The sequence below is a fragment of the Megascapheus bottae genome, chromosome 2 (assembly GCF_031878675.1).
Source record: "Megascapheus bottae isolate mThoBot1 chromosome 2, mThoBot2.hap1, whole genome shotgun sequence".
NCBI lineage: Eukaryota > Metazoa > Chordata > Mammalia > Rodentia > Geomyidae > Megascapheus > Megascapheus bottae.
In genome coordinates, this window is record NC_143510.1 from 83,348,557 (window position 1) to 83,372,178 (window position 23,622).

At 39.8% G+C, this 23,622-nt stretch overlaps 1 long non-coding RNA gene across 1 annotated transcript in view; it reads left to right on the forward strand.

Annotated features, from left to right (window-relative positions):
- The first annotated feature begins 571 nt into the window (after positions 1–571).
- The window catches only part of LOC150067433 (uncharacterized), a 36,052-nt gene continuing 13,001 nt past the window's right edge, over positions 572–23,622 (forward strand). Inside the window, exons 1-2 of the long non-coding RNA XR_016539632.1 lie at positions 572–769; positions 4,889–4,949. This is a non-coding gene — a long non-coding RNA (uncharacterized LOC150067433). The remainder of the gene's footprint in view (positions 770–4,888; positions 4,950–23,622) is intronic.

Here is a 23,622-nt window from a genome sequence, read left to right on the forward strand (position 1 = left end):
TGTGTCCAAGCTACATAACATTCCTGCTCAAACACCCTACTCAACGGCTCTAAAGATAATAATTTTACATTTCCAGCAGAATGTGCACACTGACAATTATCTGTATTCCTACTGTGTCTCAGCATCAACCAATAATCAAGAGAATTATGTTCCAGTTGAAAGCAGATTTAAATAAACAGACGCTAAATGGGAGCCAATAATAGATGTACCAAAATAGTCCAGGCAAGGAAGCAGCCATTCAAATACAGAGCTGTTCAGTGAGCCAACACAGTACCTGGCCTCGGGACTTAGAGCTTCTGTCTGAGCTCACATGGGCTGACATTTTCTATTTGTGCAGACTTGACCAAGCATGCCACCCTAAATCCATTTCTCCCTGCTCCTGCTTCCTGCCCCTCACAACACATTATCAATTAGGAACACTGGATCACCATTATCTAACTTAATAATTCCTACCCCTTTTGGGTTTTTGTGTCCCTCTGCTCAAGATTTACACTGAATCTTGCTAATATTGTATAGGGAAAGATAGGAGAGTGTTAGTGGGGTTTTTTGTTGTTGTTGCTGTTGTTTGATTTTTAAGAAAATGGTGCATGTTTTTGGCCAGTGAATAAGACACCTACTATCGAAAGGACAGGTTCTCCCCATTCAATGATCCATTTGACTTGTGAGATAACCATTGTTTGCTGAAAACCAATGATGGGAAGAAGAGTGTTCCTATAGAACCTTGAGTAGATGACCATTTCTAAGTAACAAGTCAAACCAACAGAGAAAGGTATGCGTCAAAACAGTTTTCCAGGGGCTGAGGGCCTTTGTCTGAGATGCACATCTCATTGAGAATAACCAATGCAACGGATAGAAATCTAATGGATTTATTCCCCACCGCCAAATAACACACATATGTCTCAAGAGAAAAATCCTATGTGAAAACAGTTTCCACATTTTTCTTCTTTCTGTTTCTTACTATTCTTGAAACTATTGACTCTGACAATTGTCTGCCGAAGCGGTGCAGTTCATTAATTGTCCCTGAATAACTATATTCACAAACACTATTCCAGATAGAATCTATGTTCACAGATCCTATCCAAGATAACAGCTTTATGCCTGAAAGGAAATATTCTTTGCTTTGACTTGTGGGGTAGACTGAAGGTGATAAACAGAATGGCATCTGGGTCCAAGCTCAGTAAGATTTAAACCCCACACCAATCCCAACTGTGAGACCATGAGCAAGCTACTTAAACTCTCAGCCACAGTATCACTGTCTATAAAAGAAAACTAATCACAGTGCTCAAAAGAAAAGAAAATGGGGCGGGAGTTTGGCCTAGTGGTAGAGTGCTTGCCTAGCATGCACGAAGACCCGGGTTTGATTCCTCAGTACCACATACATAGAAAAAAAGCCAGAAGTGGTGCTGAGGCTCAAGTGGTAGAGTTCTAGCCTTGAGAAAGTCCAAGGACAGTGCTCAGGCCCTGAGTTGAAGCTCAGGACTAGCAAAAAAAAGTGTTGCTTCTCCTAGAAGGGAGAATGCATGCTGAAGTAGCAGACAGATTGGAAGTTCATGGTACGTAAGTTAAACGAACACATGTTTATTAGTGTTTACTTTGTGAGCCAGGCATGGTCCTAGATTGAATGACTGGTCTTAGGATGAATGGCTGGTCTCTAGGCTGGTGCTAGATTGAATGGTTGAATCTCAGAATGAATGGCTAGTCCCTGTCCTCAAAAACCTTCCAAGCTTGAAGGGAGGGAATAAGCAGGCCTAGAAACAGCCAGGTGTGCTTGTACACAATTTATAATGGGAACATGATAGAAGGACTTTGTAAGTGAAACCAAGGAAATGCCGTATGGACCTAGCTGGAAGGAGGTAGAAGGAGGGATCTGGCTTTCTGGTGATCAACTGTTGTTGAAATAGAAAGTGAAAAAAAATCAATACCAAGTCAGAGGAGAAAAGAGTAATTATGAGTTCATTTTGTGACATTTTCACTTAGAAGATATACAAAGTCCAAGAAGTGGTAAGATTCACACAGTCTCTGAACCTGTATATTAAAAAAAAAAACCACTGGATCAAGCCCCATGACCAACAAAAAAATCCACTGGAAAACCAAATTGATGAATTTACAAATTCAGGAATAATTATTGAAGTATGAGAATAAAAGGAATTGCTAAGAGAGATGGCATAGAATTAAACAAAGGAAAGGTGTGGATATAAACCAAGTCCAGTTAAGACCAGTTCAACAAAAATATATTGAGTCACTTGAAACTAGTGGCTCATGCCTGTAATCCTAGCTACTCAGGAGGCTTAGATATAAAGATCACGTTTCAAAGCTAGCCACCACAGGAAAGTCTGTGAGACTATCTCTAATGAACTACTTTAAGAAATCCAGAAATAGAGCTGTGTCTTAAGTAGTAGAACTCTAACTTTGACCAAAAGAAGCTCAGGAACAACAACCAGATCTTAAGTTCAAGCCATAAGATGGGCACAAAAAACTATATATATATATATATATATATATATACATATATATATATATATATATATATAGAGAGAGAGAGAGAGAGAGAGAGAGAGAGAGAGAGAGAGAGAGTACTCACCGAAAGCTAGGGAAATAGATTACATTTTCTTTTCTTGTCTTCAAAACTTAGCAGAGTACCTGGCCTGTAATAAAAGTATTTAGTCCCATATAGGTATCTATGTTATTACATTGTGTATCTTCCACTCTGTACAACACATCCCTGATTTGTTTGCTAAGAGTTCAAAGTATGGGTTATGCATCTCCCTACTTTATATATGCCTAAAATATAAAACTCAACCTTTATTGAACATTATGATGGGTTAGATACTTCATTCAATATTTCACAGGCAGATTCTGTTAATGTCATTTTCAAAGTGAGGAAATTGATTCTAGAAGTCCAAGTCCTGAATTCAGGCTTGATCAACTGCAAAGCTCTACTCTGGCTTTTACCCATAAAGATGCAACACAATATGAAGTTCTTAGGATTGGAAGGAAAAAACATCCACTGGCAATTGATGAAGAATAACCACAGGCAAAGTGAGTAAAGGAATGTAGTACTGGTAAATCACTAGCAAGACTTCTTGAGGAAAGAATCTTGATAAGATATAATATGAGACATAAAGTCAGATAGTATTAAATTTGGAGGCCATAACTTATTTATTATGCATGTTGATAGCTAGGAATCCTAATTTTCCTCATTTATGAGTATGCAATTCCTTGTTCTCAGGTACATTTCTGCTTTCCACTCTATGGGAAATGCTGTAGAAAGTTGCCTGCTCTGGGCATCTACATTCCCAAGGTTTTACTTTCTCTTACCCTTTTACAGATACATCAGAACTCAACCAAAAATATGTAAGTCAAACTGTTAAAAAGTCTTCAAATAGAGCATCAAAAAATAGGACAATATTTATTTGTTAAAATCTTCATAATGCCTGAGTGTTGCTGGTTCTCACCTGTATTTGTAACTACTCAGAAGGCTGAAATCTGAGGACCAAGGTTCAAAGCCAGCACAGGCAGGAAAGCTTATGAGATTCCTATCTTCAGTTAACTAGCCTCAAACTGGAAGTAGAGCTGTGGTTCCAGTAATAGAGCACTCAATTTGAGAGAAAAAGACAAGGAAGGGAGCAAGACCCTAAGTGCTGACATGCACATGAGCACATGCACTCACACACACACACACACACACACACACACACACACACACACACAAAGTATTTACAATAAAAAGATACAATTATGAAAAGTTTCTATTTTTAAATATTATTAAAAAAATCAAACAAGACTGTGTACTTATATTAAGGACCTGATGAAGGAATTGGATGTTTTCCTTTGAGAAAAAAAAAATCAGAGTAACAAAAAAAGAAAATGAATGAACAAAAACGGTAAGACCAAGAAGAAGGTTTAGGCATTCTGTGCCTTGGTTAGTGAGTTTTATAAACTATATTTCTTCTTACTTTGTAGTTACATATTATTCTAAATTCCTACTATCTACCAAGTGAAAAGAAGGCACTATGTTCTATTAATTGATTTGCTCAGGAGCAATTAAATCCAAACAAGGCAAAATTAAATTTCTTGCTTATATTCAGAATTAGTTAAGAATAGTCTGTTTTTCAAGAACATGTCATTCTAACTTAGAAGTACATGTTAAAAAGAATCTATGTTTTAAATTGGCTTTTCAGGACCACAGATAGATCATTAGTTATTTCTACTTCCTGTCCAATATATTTAATCTTATGGTCAAAAATAAAATTATATATGTATCCTAATGATGCAGTCTTTTTTTTTTTGCCAGTCCTGGGGCTTGAACTCTGGGCCTAGTCACTGTCCTTGAGCCTCTTGGTGCTCAAGGCTAGCACACTACCACTTGAGCCACAATGTCACTTCCAGCCTTTTCTATGTATGTGGCACTGAGGAATCGAACCCAGAGCTTTATGCATTTTAAGCAAGCACTCTACCACTAAGCCACCTTCCCAGCCTATGATGGGATCTTTATTTAAACTTTTAAATTTCTTTTTAGCATTTTCATTAGCTTATATTAGTTTTACGAAAGGGGGTTTCACTATTCTATTTTAACCCATGTTCACAATTTTATATTTTTTCTTCTAAAGGACAAAAAGTCATGCTGGGAACCCATAGTTATTAGTTTCTTTTGCCCATTTTCATTTCCTTTTGGTTTTCCACTTTAAGTTTCATTACTCATTGTGCTCAGCACCAATGGATAGGAATAACCAAATTAAATTCATTTAAATTCTCCCTTCCAAATGTTCATGATACTTGAATGCAAATCTTTCTGCATCTGAGATTGAGTGTGTACTTAAAAAGAGCAGGCACAGGAGGGAGTCCATCAAAACTTTTCTTTCGAATGATCTTTCCTTTCAAATTGCAGATAAGCTGAGGCATGCGTCAGTGCTACATCATCTTCATTACTGAACTGGAATCTTCTGCAGGTGAGGATGAATTTCACAGATGGCATTAAGAATCAAAAGAGACAGTTCAACACAAGTTAGTAACATTACATGGATAATTAATTTAAAACACGTTCACTTGCTGGGAAGAGCCAGCTGAGTTCTCCTGTTTTGGAATCTTTCTTGTCTAAGCCAATGTCCTCTTTTGACTATCTTAATTCTATTATTGTCCCTTATTATTGTTACTATTTGCCTTCTAAATAACTTTCCTGATCCTTTTCTACATCCTCATTTCTATCTTTCCAGAGCTATCCTTTCGACCTAAGTCAGATGACAGCATTCTTTACTCAAACCCCTCCATGAGTTTTCATAAAAACCACTACATTGGCCTTCAGTTCAATTACCTTATATGTCTTCTTTCCTTGACTCCTTATCCACCCAACTGAAGTCATACAGTGTGTGTGTTACTCCTTAAACAAAGCAGGAAAACATCCAGCATGGTGACTCACTGCTCTTTCTCCATACAAGGCACACAGCTATAGCCGTAGGCCTTCAACTCTTTCAGGTCTTGCTCAAAATGCACCCTTTGGGCAGAGAGTTTGACCTAATGGTAGAGTACTTGCCTAGTATGTACAAAGACTGGGGTTCAATTCTTCACTACCACATGCATAGAAAAAGAAAAGGCTGGAAGTGGTGCTGAGGCTCAAGAAGTAGAGCTCTAGCCTTGAGAAAGTCCAAGGACAGTGCTCAGAGCCTGAGCTTAGGCCCAGGATTGGCAAAAAAAAAATGCATCCTTTCAGTAAAGTCACTACAGAGCACCTGGTATTTGCAATTCAGGCAAATCCTCATCTTTCTCATTTTTCAACATTAAAGACACCATATGTTTTTACTTATTCTGTGTATTGTCCATCTCTTGCACTAAAATGCAAGCTCCAGGGACAGATTTATTTCTGCTTTGTCTATGGCTGCAAGTTATGTTGAATGAATACATTATAGGGATAGCAGTGGAGGGAACAGAGCTAAACACTGGGATTGAAGTCATTTCTACGTTCTCCAGGAATATCTTGCACCTTAGGTTAATTATTATTAGTCACAGGTCATGCACACATTTATCTGAGACCACAGCAAGGATATTGACCTCATTTCTTCATTTTCAAAAGAGGGCTGGTAGCTTCTACCATGCCTAGGTTGCACAAATGCAGATAATTCAAAGGAATGGGTGGCATGGCTTCTCCTGAGTTCCTTGAATCCAGTGTCCCCAGCTAGGGGGAACATACAGATCAGAGTAGGAGCTGCTGCTTTGAACCCAATTTTTCCGACCCCGTTGTCATTCTACATTCCTCTTCCAGTGGTTTATAGTTGTCTGAGAAATACAGATGCTGAGAAATACAGACTTGGTATTTTTTTAAGTCACGTGTGTGTGTGTGTGTGTGTGTGTGTGTGTGTGTGTACGGGCACGCGTGTGTATGCATGTGTATATGCCAATGATGTGGGTTAAATTCAGGTCCTCAGGCTATCCTTCAACTTGCTTGCTCAAGGCTGGTACCCTACTATTTGAACCAGGCCTCCAGTCTGGTATTTTGCTGGTTAGAGTAGGAACTTTAAGGACTTTGCTACCAGGACTGCCATCAAATTGTGATACTCTGTGTCTTGGCTTTCTGAGTAGCTCGGAATACAGGCATGTGCCACTAGTTCTCAGCTTTAGTCATCTTTTCCTAATCTGTTATATCTTGTCTGACTGTTTGAGCTATTGCATTTATATCTGATCTACCTTTGAAAATAGTTTTTAAACGCATACATGTATATATATATGTATAAACATACATGTACAAATATGTATAAATATACATACATATTATGAGTAGTCATGATAAAGGGAAAGTCTTGCCTGAACTAATATGAGTTAGAATTTCATGGGAGTTTTTGATTTATCACACAGCTCTAATAATGTACTCTCCAATACCTATATTTAAAATTCAATAGTTTCATGACTCTGGTGGATTTCTGTGTGCTTTTATCCATTCAGGGAAAGTCTGTCCATCTTGGTACTGCAGTTGCCAGATCAAATGGACATGTAAACTGGGTGCTGTCATACACACATGAGAAATGATGACCTACATATAGGATGTTTCAGGAGGGTATTAAAAGTACAATTTCAGCCATTTTTCCCAATTAAGGCTAACTTGTCTGTGATTTCAGCCTCCCATTTGAAATAAAAGTCTAACGATAATTGGAGCACACAGCTATTTACCACTGTACTGCAATCTGGAAATAATTGTCTTTGTTCAATTAGGAATCTGCATTTTCATGCCAGTCTTCACAGATTATTTTGAATGGAGAATGCACTCTGATTAAGAGCTATCCTTCTTTGGGGGGTGGGGATAGCCCCATCAGTTTGAAGTCCTCATCTTTCTTGGGAGGATTTAACATTTTGTTTACCTCTCACAAACTAAGAAGGATATTACATAAATGAGTTTTTGGACTTTTCAGCCGGTAAAGCTCTCCTATGTGGCCTTAAATGCACTTTACAACTTGGGGGAGGGAGAAGAAGGGGGCAGGGGAGGGGGAGGCAGGGATTGGGAGAAAATGAGGGTGGGGCCAACACGGTGCAAAAAGAAATGTACTCACTATCTTACTTATGTAACTGTAATCCACCCCCCCAACCCGCTCATCACCTTTACAATAAGATTTAAAGAAAAAAAGAAAACATATGAAACCCTTTGGTGATGATTCTTTATAAAGCTGGGTGGAGAAAACTTTCAATTTGTCTGAAGTCTGTCATTAATTTGTTCTATGATCATGACCAGGTCTTATATGAAACGAAATTGGACTGTTTTTTAACCTTCACAAATCTACTCATCTCTTTGGTGCTTTTAAAAGAATATGACATCAAATGTAACGTCCACAAAGAACTTTGAGAATTAAGCCCTGTTATCCCTATTCAACAATAAAGGTCAGAGAACTTAATGATGCTCTCGAGGTCAATCAGGGTCATTGGTAAAACTAAGAGTCAACTGCAAGTCTCTCTGGCTCTAATGCCCAGCTTGTAGCATAACTCTAGTGATATTTTAACTTAATTCAGTATAGCCAGAGGAGAATGAACAGTGATACAGTGCTATATATGGAATTCTGGACAAGGTCAGCGGAATAAATCTTGCTATCAGTTACCCTGACTCCAATAATTGCAAACAGGCCGAGAGATAGAACTTCTGGTTGTAAGCAAAAGATCTCCAAATTACAAAAACATATTAACACAATGACTTTCTTATGTAATATGAAAGTGCCATCCATATTAAACTGTGATTTAATCCCACATAGACTTTATTCGAAATAGGCCCTATCAATTCATTTTCTGCATCCCTTCAACCAAACATATATATTAAAGTAAGAGAATCCATGGATAATTCTGTTAATAGCCTGAAGGGATAGACAGAATCTCTACAGTCTTCACATAACACATTACTATCATTTGTGTATGTGGTGTGTATGTGTATATATGTGTGTATGTGTGTGTGTGTGTGTATGTGTGTGTACGAGAGAGAGACAGAGACAGAGACAGAAAGAGAAAGTATTGAGATTTGAACTCAAGAGTCTGAATGACATTCCGTAGGCTATTTCCCCAAGGCTAGAATTCTACCACTTAATTTGTAGCTCTGCTTTTAACTTTTTGTTGGCTAATTGGAGATAAAAGTCTCATGGACTTTATTGTCTGGGTCACCCTCAGATCTCAGCCTCTTGAGTAGCTAGGATTATACGTGTAAAGGTAAAAGCCATTGGCAGCCAGCTTGGGTGTTTTTTTTTAACCTATGCATGTAAATAAAAAAAAAATCCCATCAGTGCAAAAAGTAGAACTCTGGCCAAACCTTTCATTATCCCTTTTAGAAACATTATACAGGCATTGTTAAGTCTCTACCTTTGAGGCAAAGCAGTTCCTTGTTTTTAATAACACTCTGTCAAGTCTACACGTGAGTCTTTTTCCATTCTTCTCTGGCTTTGACTATACTGTTTCATAATAACAGCCAGAAGAAAAGATTTACTTAAGCACACGGATGGAAGGTGATAGCTAACTTCATTTTTCTTTTTACAAATATGGAAAGTATTTGAAGGAGATGGGGTCCAAATGGGACTTGTAATGTAAGTCTATGTTTCATGCTCAATTTGAGTCTGACAGAGGAGTGTTTGCTTGGGACAGAGTTGGTAGGAAGAATGTAACCTGGGTTCCTTTTTATCTACCCATGCCATTGGCTGTGACAGCTGGGGAGATAACCTTCCAGGAAGGACTGGAAGTAATATCCTTTACTTTCACAGGAACTTTGCCATCTGCTTCTGAGGAATAGAGATAATTCAGTCTCTTAGCTCAACACCCAAGCAAAGACTGATAAATGCATTTGATTATGTTGCTAGCCAGTAGTGTCAATAACCCATGAACATTTTGGCCATTTTGGTCTCTTCAGATGCCTTCAGAAAAGAGAGCAGAGCTCTAATTCAATTAACCTATCTCCAAACCAAGCACATTACTTAAGGGGGGGGGCAAGTTTTATTACGAAGGCTACATACAAACACTAAAAGTCTATTTGCATAGTGTATAGATCTTTTCCATCTAACCTTTGGTCTCAGATAGCAAATTGATGGATTTGGTTTTGGCCTTGCCCGACTCGCAAATGAATTTTACCCCCCTACAGGAAATTTTTCTTTCCTCTTAATGTGGCAGCTAAAGCTGAAAGATTATTAATCTACCCAGCTAATAAGCATTGTGCATTTGCCAACGTAGAGTTACGGTATTTATAGTTCCTATCCAAAGACTAAGCTTTGGCGGGGAGGAAGCAAAACACCCAGACATTTTTCCCTGATAAAATTTACCAGGTAGTTTTTCATTAACTATCCATTTGATTTCATCCCCATAGCCATCACCATCTTGGAATGGTGGTTTTGTACAAGCGGCGTTGGAGAGGAGAGTTAGGATTTGATGAGAAGAAAATGAGGCACTTGGAATGCAATGCATTCAGCATTGCCTGTGTCCCAATGTCCCGTGAGAGTGCATGTAGCCATGATAAGATGACTTAATTAAATTTGGTGGCACATACAACAATGTGTAGGAAAAAATCAGCCTGCGAGAGCCCATTCTCTTGGGAGAACCATTAAGTATAACCATTTTTAAGGCTACCTTATTAAAAACAAGGTCAATGAACTGAAGCATGGGAAATAAGGCAGAATCCTCTTGGGAAAGCAGGCATTTCTTTACAAGAAAGAGTGAAAGGGGGAAGAAACCATCTCCAAGAGAGCAAAACCTAGTCATTTCCTCTCACTAGAAAAGAATTAGATATGACTGTAAGGTGGAAAGTGAGGACTAAAAGTGCTCCTTCTAAATCCATATGTCAAAGCCATTGTTTGTGAAGTGACTGTATGAAATAAGGCTTCGGGAATTGTGACTGGGGTTGTGTTGAATGCAGGACCCCTACGATGGGACCAATGTCTTTCTGTTATAAAAACACAAGACAAAACCAGAGTTTGCTTCTATAGGCTCAATCTGTGTTTCTCTCTTCCTGTTTTTCTCTATCTCTATTTCTAACTCTCTCTTTCTCTGTTTCTTTCTATATGTTTTCTGTCTCTCCCACACACTGCAAGCCAGGTCTTGTGAGGACATAAGCAGAAGGTGGCCATCCTCCATCTGCTGCCATCTTGATCTTGGCTTTCATAATCTTTAACTTCTTGGTTCAGTCACCTAGTTTTGAAGATTTGGTTACAGCAGCCCATGCCAAGTTATGGGGCAGTGGTAACGTAACTTTAGGTTAAGTAAAGATCACTCTTCCATAAATGCCACCAATCCTATACCTCCTCTACAAGCAGACAAAATGAAGCAGTATGCCAGGTCTTGCTTATCACTTGGTGGTTACTTCAATCAACATTAAAAAACTTATTACTTGACCTAAAACAAGTTCAATTTTCAGTTGGAAGGGTACTAAGATCATACCAATTAGGACAAGGTTGGTAAGCCAAAACAAGATAGGGAAGGGACCAGGAGAAACAAAAGCCTACCCCACAGTGAAATTAATGCCTACATATCCACTAATGCTCAAGGTCCAGCCCCTAGTTCTCCCCCGATAAGGTCCATTTGAGCCTTTTTTTTGAGAATAATATTAGAATATTGACAATATTAGAATATTAACAACATTTGAATACTAACAACATTAGAATATTCTTCAGCTTCCACACTAGTTATTAGTTGGGCTGTTCTTCTTAGCATCTCATAGCTTATTGGTTTATGAATATGCTAAGGGATAAAGGTTTATATCCTTTGGTATTTGAAAATGGTAGAAAATGGGAACTAGGGAGGAAGAAAAACAAGTGTTATCATCTATATGGCAGATACTGTAATGGATATATTTGTATTGTAATTGTCTATCTCAGGACACTCCCCCTCATACACACATACCCATGTTTAATGACATTGTCAGTCACCACAGTGCTTAGCATATGAAAAGATCAGGAATTATTGTGTTGGAATGTCCCTCAAATCAGACCCATCTTAGAAGAGTCATTGACTGACTCACAGGACCAGCATATAGTCATGTTCACAGTGAAGGTTGATGAATTAGAAAGTTAAGGATACTGGTTTGGGTCATAAAAGAACAGAAAGAGAGAGAGTCACAGAGTCTGGAGGAATCTCTATCTTCTCTCTCTCTCTCTCTCTCTCTCTCTCTCTCTCTCTCTCTCTCTCTCTCTCTTTCATCACTCAGCATATTCTTCCTCCAAACTAAATGCAGCAACCCTTCCTTGCAGTGTTTCTTCCCGAGGAAGCATTGAGAACTCAGTCACTGAGATTTCACTGAATACTTGGCACATAGTTATCTCTCCTTAGCATATGCTTAAATTCCAGGGGGGAGCTCTCTTTTCATCACCTCAGCTTCACTTCGCAACACCCCATCTCAGAATTAGCACTCTGCTCTTCTGAGTTGCACGTGCAATCTCCATCTTGCTAAATCCACCAAGTCCAACCCTCATAGTGATGTTGGAGACAGCAGAGCTGCCTTCTGCCTTGATAGTCTTTTGACCTGGCTTCTGATTTTCATCCTGGCCATTCCTTCTTAATGAATGGTGTCTGACTATTTACATTCGACTCTTATCTCTCTTTTCCTCTGGGACATATATGTAACTGCTTTAAAATTGTTGTCCAATAACTATAAAATCTATCTCACAATTTGTCTTATATTATCTTATTTCTTTAAATGCCAAGTTAAGCATAAATTATTCCTAGACATTGAGAATAAGACATTATCTAGACTCTGGATGATGTCACATTTCTCTGAAGAGTAACATTATTTCTTTGTTTCTTCATTAAGCTGAAGCTGAAGCACACATTTTTGTTTCTTTACATTGCATGGTAGCTGAAACTTTAAGCCCATTCTTTTAGATTTAATACTAAACTTTACTAAAGAAAAGGGCCTTAATTATTTGATCTTTAGATCTGGGTATTTCCCCAGGTCTCTTATACAATCTAGAATGGTAAAAAGTTGTGGTAAATCTAATGCATTTTTCACATAAGCTGATATGTACTTTGTTTTAAGCAATAAAGATCAGAGGGATTGTTAGTGAAGCTCATTACAAACAGCAAATATTTAAAAAATACACTATGGTAGAATTCTTCTGTACCAGCTAAGTTCTGCCACTGCTATTTTAGAGGTAGGACTGTGAGGGTTGCACATAGGCCAGTCTGCAGGAATCCTGGTCTAGCAATGCTTTCTAACAGGACAATGATGAGCAGGTATGTCCTGGAAACAGAATATGAAGCATGGCATTGTACTCCATTTCATTCTTTCTTTGAGGCTATCTCCAGCTTTCACTGATTTCTGGACTTGAGCTTCAGGATAAATTGATCTTCCATTTCAACTGTGACTCATTTGTGCACACAAAATTAGAATTACCAACAACAAAACAGATGGATTGGAAATGTAATGATTCAAATGGACTTAGATAACAATAAAGAAGAAAGCTATAATAAAATAGAGACAGGGACATTTGGGAAGACTCATTCTAATTTATAGTCATCTACACACCAATACCTCAAAGGGTGAAGAATGTGTATGAACAGGCAGCTCACCAAGAGAGATTATGAGTAGGGAACATACAAATGAAATGAGTTTAATCCCCTCATTGACCAAATAAGTGGATAGGAAAGTGATCATTTAGCATACCTAGTTATATTAAAAAGTTAAGATCCTAGAAACTTTCACACGTTAACACTTAACTTCTACCTGGGTATAGTAGTTTGCATGTTGGACCTCAGGACAAGAGAAGGAGGATCGATCTCCAATTTGAGATCAGTTACAGCTACATAACATGTTCAAGGCCAACCTGGACTACATAGCAAAACCACTGTCAAAAAAAACCAACCAAACCAGCAAACAAACAAATAAAAACCCCATCACCACTAACAAGAAGAAAGAAATTAGAAACAAATAGCCTATTTTTCTGGGGGAAAAAAACCATCCACACACTTTTGAGATTCTAAATTGGTAGAAGAGAAAAGTATTGTAAAGCTATCCACAACTTCTGAGCCTGGCCACACAAAACAAAACATGGGGAAAGAAAACATTTGGAGATGGATCCTCAGCAAATAACAGAATAAAGAAGCTATACTCCAGTGACAAGTTATTATTAGACCTAAGAGACAGTAGGGTACAGGAAGATTAAGTAACCAGTCAAACCATACTTCATTTTCAAACGACCAAGAAATCCCAAAGGAGAGATAATCGTATTCAGTAGAATGATTGAAAAATCATTTCTGTGGTGTTTGGCAATGTTAAAAACATGCCACTTGTTTTAGGGCCGATGAGTTTATGGAAGACACACTCACTTGCCCACACGCCCGCCTCCCCCCACACCCCCCCCTTTACAGTGAGGCTCTGAGACACTCAATTTTCTTCAGCCCTGTCAGCTCCTTTTAGGAAGAGTTGATGTGTAGGCCTAATCCTCTCTGCTGGCTGCCTCCCTATTCAGGAGGGTATGCAAATACTTCCAAACCAGAGCATTTTAGACCTATTCAAGGCCCAAGACAACACACTTTTCATTAGCATTTGAAGTGTGAGGGCTGAAAAAGGGGAATGGACAACTTTTTTTCTTTTTCTTTTTTTTTCTTTCTTCCCCTTTTGGCTGAAGCTTTGGGGAGACTTGAAAATGTACGTTTTTCATCCTTTTGCACACATCAGCATTGGCGCTAAACTTCAGAGAGACCATTGACTGCCCTCAGGGGACAGCATTCAGGGGGATTTTTACACATACACAGAGGGCCAGCGCCTGAAATAAATCACCCAATGGAGGTGGCAGAGATGGAGCGAGAGAGGGGTCCAGGAGGCTAAGCTCCCCACATCCAGAGGCATGAATTTAAATCGCCATTTATTTTCTTCTTCTTTCTACTCTTGCATGAACCTCAGTTTCTTAATCTTCAGAGATGGGGGGGATTGGGGAGAAGCCATGCAAGATTTAAAATGCAAGGCGAGTTTCCTAGTAAATGACCCTCTGGAGATGTTGCTTCTGTAGTCCAGAGAAGATAGAGCCCTATGGCTCTGCAGCCTAGGTCACAAGTTCAATCCTCTTCTGGGTCAGTTAGCTTTTCTCTGTGCCACAGCCACAGACTAAAGGCCTGAGCCCCTTATTCAGGCCGAATGTCTGACAAAATGTGTGCCCTTGGTCACTGCACAAAACAACCCAGCCAGAGACCAGAAAATCCATCCTTTACTGCTGGGGGGCCGTCAGGCAGCAAGCTGTTAGAGGAGGCCCACAGAGCTCATCTCTGCCAGGATGAGGAAGGAGGGCTGGGGTGGGGCACAGCTGGGAGAAGGAGGAAGCTGTGTGTGGGCAACTGAAGACCTCGAGACCTTGGGGAAGAGCCCAGCCTGACAGCTTTTACTGTGTGACTCTGTAGGTGAGTTTTGCTTTTGCTTTTGTTTTTGTTCCTGTTTGGTTGTGAGATTGGAACTCAGGGCCTAGGCACTGTCCCTGAGCTCTTTTGTCCAGGGTTAGTGCTCTATCACTTTGAGCCACAGTTCTATTTCTAGTTTTCTGGTGGCTAACTGGAGAGAACAGTAAGTATCATGCTCTCTTCTGCCAGGGCTGGCTTTGAACTGTGAGCCTTAGATCTCAGCTTCCTGAGTAGCTAGAATGACAGGTATGAGCCAATCCCCAGCAGAGTTTTTGCTATTAATATGGTAGCAGGTGGTTGCCCATGTGAAGACAAGACAGAAGGTAAGACACCTAGAACGTCAGTCGATAGTGTTAAGTGCCCAACAGATACCAAATACTTAAAAAAAGATTATTCCTTTTTATTCCAGGATGAGAGAGGGCTATTTAAAATAAATAAAAGTTCCACATACATTTTATCCCCAAGGACTTTATGATACTGTGTAACCCATCCATAATTGTTGATTGCATCCACTTTCCTGTGGGCTACAGGAGCCGCCTTTTCTATCTGGAAAAAGAGGCCTGGAGCCGTCTTCCTCATGGAGAGGGGGTGTTGCAGGATTAAATGAGCCATAGTTATGTTGTCTTGTAGTATTTGCAGAAACTTGCCAATGACTGAATGCGTTCATCATGAGAAAACCGAGCATGGTTTGGGGTATTCTTCAGCTGTGAATGTGTGTGTGTGTGCGCGTGCGTGTGTGTGTGTGTGTGTGTGTGTGTGTGTGTGTGTGTGTGTGTGTGTGTGCTAGGACTCACAACTGCCACCTACCACTTAAGGCATATCTACATAGCCCATAGGGATGGGTCCACAGCTCCCGATCTCTTGCTTCTGCACACACACTTGCTTTTTGTAGCATCTTCTCCTTCCACATGCCTACCCAGTGAATCAGTGCTCAAAATGCTCTTCCTGTGGGGAGGCCTCCCTCACCCCTCCAGGAGAATTCCTTGCCCCTTTACCTGCTAGGCTAGAACACAGACTCAAACCTCTTAATATGGAGATATTTAAAACAGAGACCAATGTTAAGAAAACACTGACAAAAACATTTCCAGCTAGCCTTCCAAAAGGAGAGAATCCCTCCACTCTCCTGCCATAGATTGGAATGTGAAAAGATACAGAGGTAAAGAGCCATCCTCAAGTTCTGCTTGTAATGTCCTTCTGCCCTCCTGCCATCCTTTGTTAGGGAAGCCTAACTTTGAATTTATGATGACTCCATTGGTGCTTAACTTTTTTTTTTAAATCAGAGATGGTTTTTGTTGGTGGTGGTGTTATTTCAGGATAATGTCGACAATGGGACAAGTTTCCAGCCGTTTCTTGAGCAGTTTTGGGTATGGATTTCATTTCAAGACCTGAAGAGCCTAAACGAGGACTGCCAGATTAAGACTGCATCTGGAAACCAGTGCTCTGGTAGATTAATGATACCAGCTATGGTTGGCTATACTGGAGAATGGTGACTCTTACTACTTAGTTGTAAGCAATGCCTGTCTACTTTTCTAGCCCAGGAGTTCCCTCATCTCTGTCTTCTTATTTCCTATGTCTTCATCCAGCTAGATCTTCTCTTAAGTAACCAGCCCTGTTGTCTACAATAAATATGGCCTCTTGCTGTTCACCATTTAACATAAGTATGAGTCTATTTTTAAAAAGTCATAATCTCTCTCCAAAGCTCTCTTCTTCCTCTAACCCTTGCTCCAACTCTCCCAATCTGCTACAAACCAGCCCCAAACTTAGTTTAAGACAACTGCCATTTATGCAGCTAATTGGTCTGTGACTTGACAGTGTGGTTCTCCTCATCTGGTCCTGGCCTGGATGATCCTGGCCGGGCTTCTTTCTGCCTCTCAGCTGCTGGAAGAACTGGAGGCTGGTTGGTCTCCAATGGCCTCACCAGGCCAGCCCATCTTTGTTCCCATAGCCTGCAGCCCTTCAGATGAGTAGCCTTACTCGTTCCCATGGCAGCAGGGCAGGATTCCTAGAAAGAGTGGACGCTGGCAAAGTCCTCTGAGGCTCAGGCTTAACTGGCCTAATGTCACTTGTGCCATATCATTGCAGCCAGAGTAAGTCACAAGATTCAAGACTCCGAAATGATGGAGAAGAGCTGTATAGCAACATTGCCAAAGGGCTTGGTACCAAGAGGAGAATAATTGAGACTATTTTTACAAACACTCTAGCAGTCTTTGACAAAAACAACTCAACAGGCTGGGTAGGAAGGAAAATGAGGTCACATGAGGCCTGGCAGATGAAATGAAAAGGACCAAGTGGTTACAGGGCAGAAGGAGTTGGAGGCAGTGGTTCTAGTTGCATGTTTGAAGGCAGTGACTTAATGATGCTTTTCTCAAAGGCCTGAGCACCCGCCCCTTTGGTTAGAATTAAAAACTTAGAAGTACTGTCTTTAAGATTTCTTTTTTCTTTTTGTCCATCATGGGACTTGAACTCAGGACCTGTGTGCTGTCTCTGAGCTTTTGTGTTCAACTAGCATTCTACCACTTTGAGCCACAGTGCCACCTCCAAGATTCTATTCTATAGGGAACGAAGACCAACATTCCTTTTTTATCCTTTTCAGACCAAGCCAGAATAATGCTTGGGAGATTAATGTCCAGTATCATAGAAATTTATACAGAGAGATCCAGAAATATATCCCTTATTTAATTCTGTCTCATCTCCCCTGCTCCTTTTCAGGATCAAACCATTGTCACATAATAAAAATGCATTTTTTAAAGAGTTATCTATATTCCCCTTCCCTTCCCTATTTCAAATAAACAAATATATAAAAAATATACCATTATCAAAGTCAGATGCAGTAATAACATGAGATAAACCGTAAGGGGAAAAAGAAGAGAAAAGAAGTAACTTCACATAGTACATTAAGAACAACAATCACAAAGATAAACCTCTTCTTTCTATATCCTAGAGTTCATTTTGCTTAGCCTCATCCTACATGGTCATATGTACATAGCTGATTGGGAGGGGATGGGGGGAGAGAAAGTGGGAGAAAAACATGGGAAGGCGAATCAATGTTCAAAAAGTAATATACCTACTACCTGATGAATGTAACTGAAACCCCTGTATACATCACCCTGACCATAAAACACAAATTAAAAAATAGTTATCCGTACTCAAGCACTGAAGAAATCCGTAATAGGAACAGGAGTCGTGTCTTAGGTAGTAGAGTGTCAGCCTTGAGTGAAAATGCTGGGGAAGATTACAAGACCCTGAATTCAAGCTTCACTACTGGCACAAACTGAATTAACTAGTTAATATGATGCTATGAAAACTCATAATAGGGCTGGGAGTTTGGCCTAGTGGTAGAGTACTTGCCTAGCATGCACTGAGACCCAGCTTTGATTCCTCAGTACCATATACATAGAAAAAAAAAAAGAAAACTCATAATAAAGAGTCATTCACATTTAATGTGCCTAGGACAGCTTCCTGATTATGAGTAACAGATCAAGTCTCACAGTGGTCAGGTTTAGGATTTGGGGGAACACAAGCCTGTGAACGGCTTTCTTTTTGCCCTTCTAAGACCTTGCTCCATCAGTTCTCAGCTTCCGCAGATCTGCTTAGCTCCTCCCTGCAGCCTAGAATGGATTCTAGCAGCTCCTGTCTTGAGAAAACCAGTTTCCTCCCTTTTCTTTTTCTTTTCTGGGTTTTTCATAGGTTGTGCTCTCCCTCTCTAGTTTCTCAATTCCCGTCTCCGCCTAGGCCCCTCCACCGGGCCTTCTCCCCTCCCCCAGCCCAGATGGTGTGAAATTAATCTTGCTAAGGTCACTGTTGACCTTTTAATAGACCACTGAATTATGTTTTCTTCTATTTGAAGTGCTCTGTGACCTCAGCTTCTGTGCCCTTCTGCCCAGAGGAGGGAGTACACACCCCTGATTTGCCAATCCCCTCCTCCATCATTGCTTTCTTTTCTGGGCAAGCCTCACTGCTCAGGCTCTTCCCTCTTTCCTCAGGGGAAAGTACACACTTTCCCTGGAAGATGACTAACCATTCCCAGGATGTCCACAATCTCTGCATGTGCAACACACAGTGGCTCGTTGCTTAATGATGGAGAGATGTGTTGTTAAGTAATTTTAACACAGTGCAAACACATCTTACACATACCTAGATGGCATAGCTCATACCTACCTGGGCTCTGTGTATGTGTGTGTGTGAGTGTGTGAGTGTGTGTGTGTGTATGTGTGTGTGTGTGTGTGTGTGTGTGTGTGTGTGTGTGTGTGTAAAGTTTCCTAGAATCACAATAAACAAAATAATGCGAGATTAAGTCAAATACCAGAAAAGTGACTGGAGTAAGACAAATGAAGTAATGCTAGCTCAACATGTTGCATTGTTTTACAGTAATACTTCTTATAAACAGAAGTCCTTTCTAAAACCACAATAAAAATACAGTGTAGATGCTAGGTGTGGGTGGCTTGCAACTGCAATCCTAGCTCTTTAGGAGGTTGAGATCCGAGGATCATGGTTCAAAGCCACCCTGGTCGGGAAAGTCAATGAGATTCTTATTTATGATTAACTACCAAAAAGTTGGAAGTAGAAATGTGCTCAGGGATAGCACCCAAGCCCTGAGTTCAATCCCTAGGATCAATACAAATACATGTAAAAAAGTACAGTAGTAAATACATAAACCAGTAACATACTTGATAATTACCATAACCCAATTTTATACACCATACATAATTGCATGCTCTAAAGTTTTATGTTTTATAGTATAGCAACACCACAAACAAGTGCTATGAAGTTATGATGATTACTATGTCATTAATTGATAAGAATTTACACTCTTATGAGTCATAGTTATATATGTGGTTTGTCATGTATGAAATGCTCTGTAGCACATGAACATATGTATGTATGTGTGTGTTTCAGATTCTACTTGACCAAGGTTGAAAACTTCAAGTTACTTCTTATACTAAATCATACAGGGTTTTGTTTAACAAAAAAATGTGCAGAGCAATTACTCTCTAAAAAGCACTATATTCATATTAAATCATTTAATCTTGACACTAATGACCAAGGTACATCTATGTCCATCATTCTTAACCCTTCTCCCACCTCTACGTCTGCCAGCCTTGGGGTTCGGTTCTCAGAGCCTGGATACTGTCCATAAGCCTCCCTGATCTCAAGGCTGTCGCTCTACCACTTGAGCCACAGCACCACTTCTGGATTTTTCTGAGTAGTTTACTGGAGATAAGGGTCTCACAGATTGTCTTGCCTGGATTGGCTTCAAACCATGATCCTCAGATCTCAGCCTCTTGAATAGCTAAGATTATAGGTAAGCGCCACCAACACCTGGCTTACCATAATTCTTTCATCCAACTATAGAAACTGAAGCACAAAATGTTATATAATTTGGTCATACTTTTTGAATTCGGAACAGATCTCAGAGTCATACCCTGGACAACTTAGCAATATTATAGCTTTGTGTGTTTGTCATATTGAACAGCTCCACCATCCATTTGGGCATTAAAAGTAGAGACTTCACATCATTCCTCTAATTATTTTACTATTATTATTTACTACATCTAACAAAGGAAAGAATCCTGGGGACTTGTCTGAAAGTGTTTTAGGGAAGTATAAAGAGCATGCGATACTGATGTAAGTTTTCAATGAACAGATCCATGAATTCTATAAAGTCAAGGAACTGTTTATGTAGCCAGGCAAGCAACAATATATACTAGGACCCTAAAACTCTGTGTTGTACTTCTTTTCGGTCTTTAAATGATTAAAATCACTATTTCCGTTCTGCTTGTTTCTAAAATGCATTAAATGGAATCATTATATAATATCATTTAGTAATCACTGACAACTGACTACTTGCTTTCAATATTTGGACTATGATATCTTAGTACTTATATCATGCATTGTTATGTTAGTTTTGTTACTATAAGAAAGTATAATTGTGAGCTTACATGCATTTTTTTTTCACAATCCTGGGGCTTGAACTCTGGGCCTGGACACTGTCCTTGGGCTTTTTCAAGGCTAGAACTCTAGCACTTAAGCCACAATGCTACTTCTGGATTTTCTGTGTATTTGGTACTGAGGAATCCAACTCAGGGCTTTGTGTATGCTAGGCAAGCACTCTACAACTAGGCCACAGTCTAGGCCCCTTACATTCAATTTTTTAAATGCTATTTTATGCCGACACTTGAGCTTGAACTTCATATTCCCACTTGGTTTTTTTCACTCAAGGCTCTACTCCTTCATCCACATCTCCACATGTGGTTTTGTTGCTGGTTAATGGATAAGAGTCTCATGGAGCTGGGCACCAGTGTCTCATGACTATAATCCTAACTACTCAGGAGGCTGAGATATGAGAATCAAGATTCAAAGCCATCCTAAGGACAAAAGACCATACGACCCTTATCTCCAATTAACCACCAGGAAACTGGAAGTGGTTCTGTGTCTCAAGTGGTAGAGTGCTAGCCTTGAGCTGAAGAGCTCAGGGACAGAGCCCACGCTCTCATGGACTCTCCTGACCAGGCTGATTTCACATTTTGATTCTCAGATCTCAGCCTCCTGAGCAGGTAGGATTACAAACATGAACCACTGGTTCCTGGTTATCTTCATATTCATGTAGAAATCTCATTGACTGAGCTGCCATCTGTCTACACATGCTGGTGATGCCTACCACAGTCTCAAGGAGCTCCAGGAAATGTTTCACTGTGCATAGAAACAAGTATTAGTCCTACTTTAACCCTTTGTTGGCTCAGTGACCATCAAATCCTGACATGAATCTTCTGTGATAGTACTGCTCTGCCAGACAAAGCAATCCCTAATGTTTCAAGGACATCAGAAACTCTTTTCTAGTCACCAGCCAGTGAGTAGATGCCACTGGCATCTACGATGGAGTCTGGGGAGAATATCCTTTCCCAAACATCTTGCCACGAGGCTTTGAATCTGCTACAGTCCAGAGTCTCAAAAATATTTCCTTTGGTGAAAACTACTTTGTCTGTCTGTCTGTTTCTTTGTCTGTCTGTCTCTCTCTCTCTCTTGATTGTGGGACTTGAATTCAGGGCCTAAGTGCTGTTCCTGAGTTCTTTAGCTCAAGGCTAGCACTCTACCACTTCAAGCCACAGCTCTACGTCTAGTTTTTGTTTGAGTGGTTCATTGGAGATGAGACTCTCATAAGGACTTATCTGCCTGGACTGGCTTCGAATTGCCATCCTCAGATTTCAGCCTCCAGTGCTCAATGCTATTATTATTATTATTATTATTATTATTATTATTATTATTATTTTAAATAATAGCCACCTAGATTTAGGATACAAGTCTCCTCAGAAGAAGGAACACATTTCCTAGGCTCCCTTCTTGCTATTTTGACCTTGGATGTGGGGCAGAAGTCAACTCTGTTACTTGCCCTAAGGTAGGGATATTCTGCATTTTTCATTACATCACATCCATTGGTGAATGTAATTTGTCCCCCATAACTCATGTAGGAGTTTAACACCCAGAGAGCAAGTGAATTTGAGATACTGAGTTTGTCTACAAGTGAAAATAAGGTGGCTCATGCTTGTCAGCCACTCAGGAGACTGAGATCTGAGGTGCATAGTTGAGGCCAGTCCAGGCAGTAATGGCAATGAGATGCTTATCTCCAATTAACTACCAAAAAGAAAACCAGCCTTGAACAAAACAGCCAAGCCAGAGCACAAAACCCTGATCTCAAGCCCTAGTACCTGTACACAGACACACAGACACACACACACAGACACACACACACACACACACACACACACACACACACACACACGAAAGAAGGAAAGAAAGAAAGAAAGAAAGAAAGAAAGAAAGAAAGAAAGAAAGAAAGAAAGAAAGAAAGGAAGGAAGGAAGGAAGAGAGAAAGGGTTTTAAGAAGAGATAACCTAAGTAAAATACAATGACAGTTGTAATGCAAGATAGCTCTAAACAAAAGGATCTAAAGGGCTGAGAATTATAGACTCTGAGTTAGAAAGAAACTTTTATTTTTAAGGACAGTAGCCCCATGTTTTAGGCCATTTATTTCATTTACAAAAATGTATTGCTCAAGTGTCATAAAAACTACATCAATATAAAGTTTAATCAGATCTTTCTATTTAAAAAAAGGTTGCCATTGAGTCTTTTCACAGAGAGCACAGGCAGCCAAGAGTCTTGCCTCCTGGGGTGAAGCATGGAGAGTCCACAGGTAGTGGGGAGGTTAGATGCCTAGGAGTTTCCACACAGAAAGACTACTGAATGCAAGACAGAAAGACAGTAACTATTGGGTCACTGCCTGTTTTAAAGGCTGAGAAAAGAGCTTATAGAGAAACTGAGGATTTGCCTAACGTCACTCAGCTAGTGGGACAAAGCATCAATGCTCATCTGTTTGTTTACTATTATTTGATTATGTGTTTTTATGTACCCCACTTCCCTTGCATCACAGCACAGGTGTTAACGCTAGGATTTTAGAAGTCTACAGAAGAAGGAGCATTATTGTTATTCTATACACCTTAGTTCACCTAAAAAGTCATAATATCAACTCATCTTCACCTCCAATTCTCAAGAACTCTTCCTGAAATCTGATTTAATTGATCCAACATGGTGGAAGAGTCGCTGTATCTTCACTAACCAAATTCAGATTAAAGTCAACTGTAGAAAGGCTATGAATGCTTCATAGAATGGATCTTCGGTAATTCAATAAAGTAAAAACCTTGAATGCATTCCCTTAGAAAGCTAACTCACATCTAAGAAGTAGGGAAGAAAATTTGATTATAGGTATTGCTGGCATGGTCTGTTTTAATCTCGAAATATTTT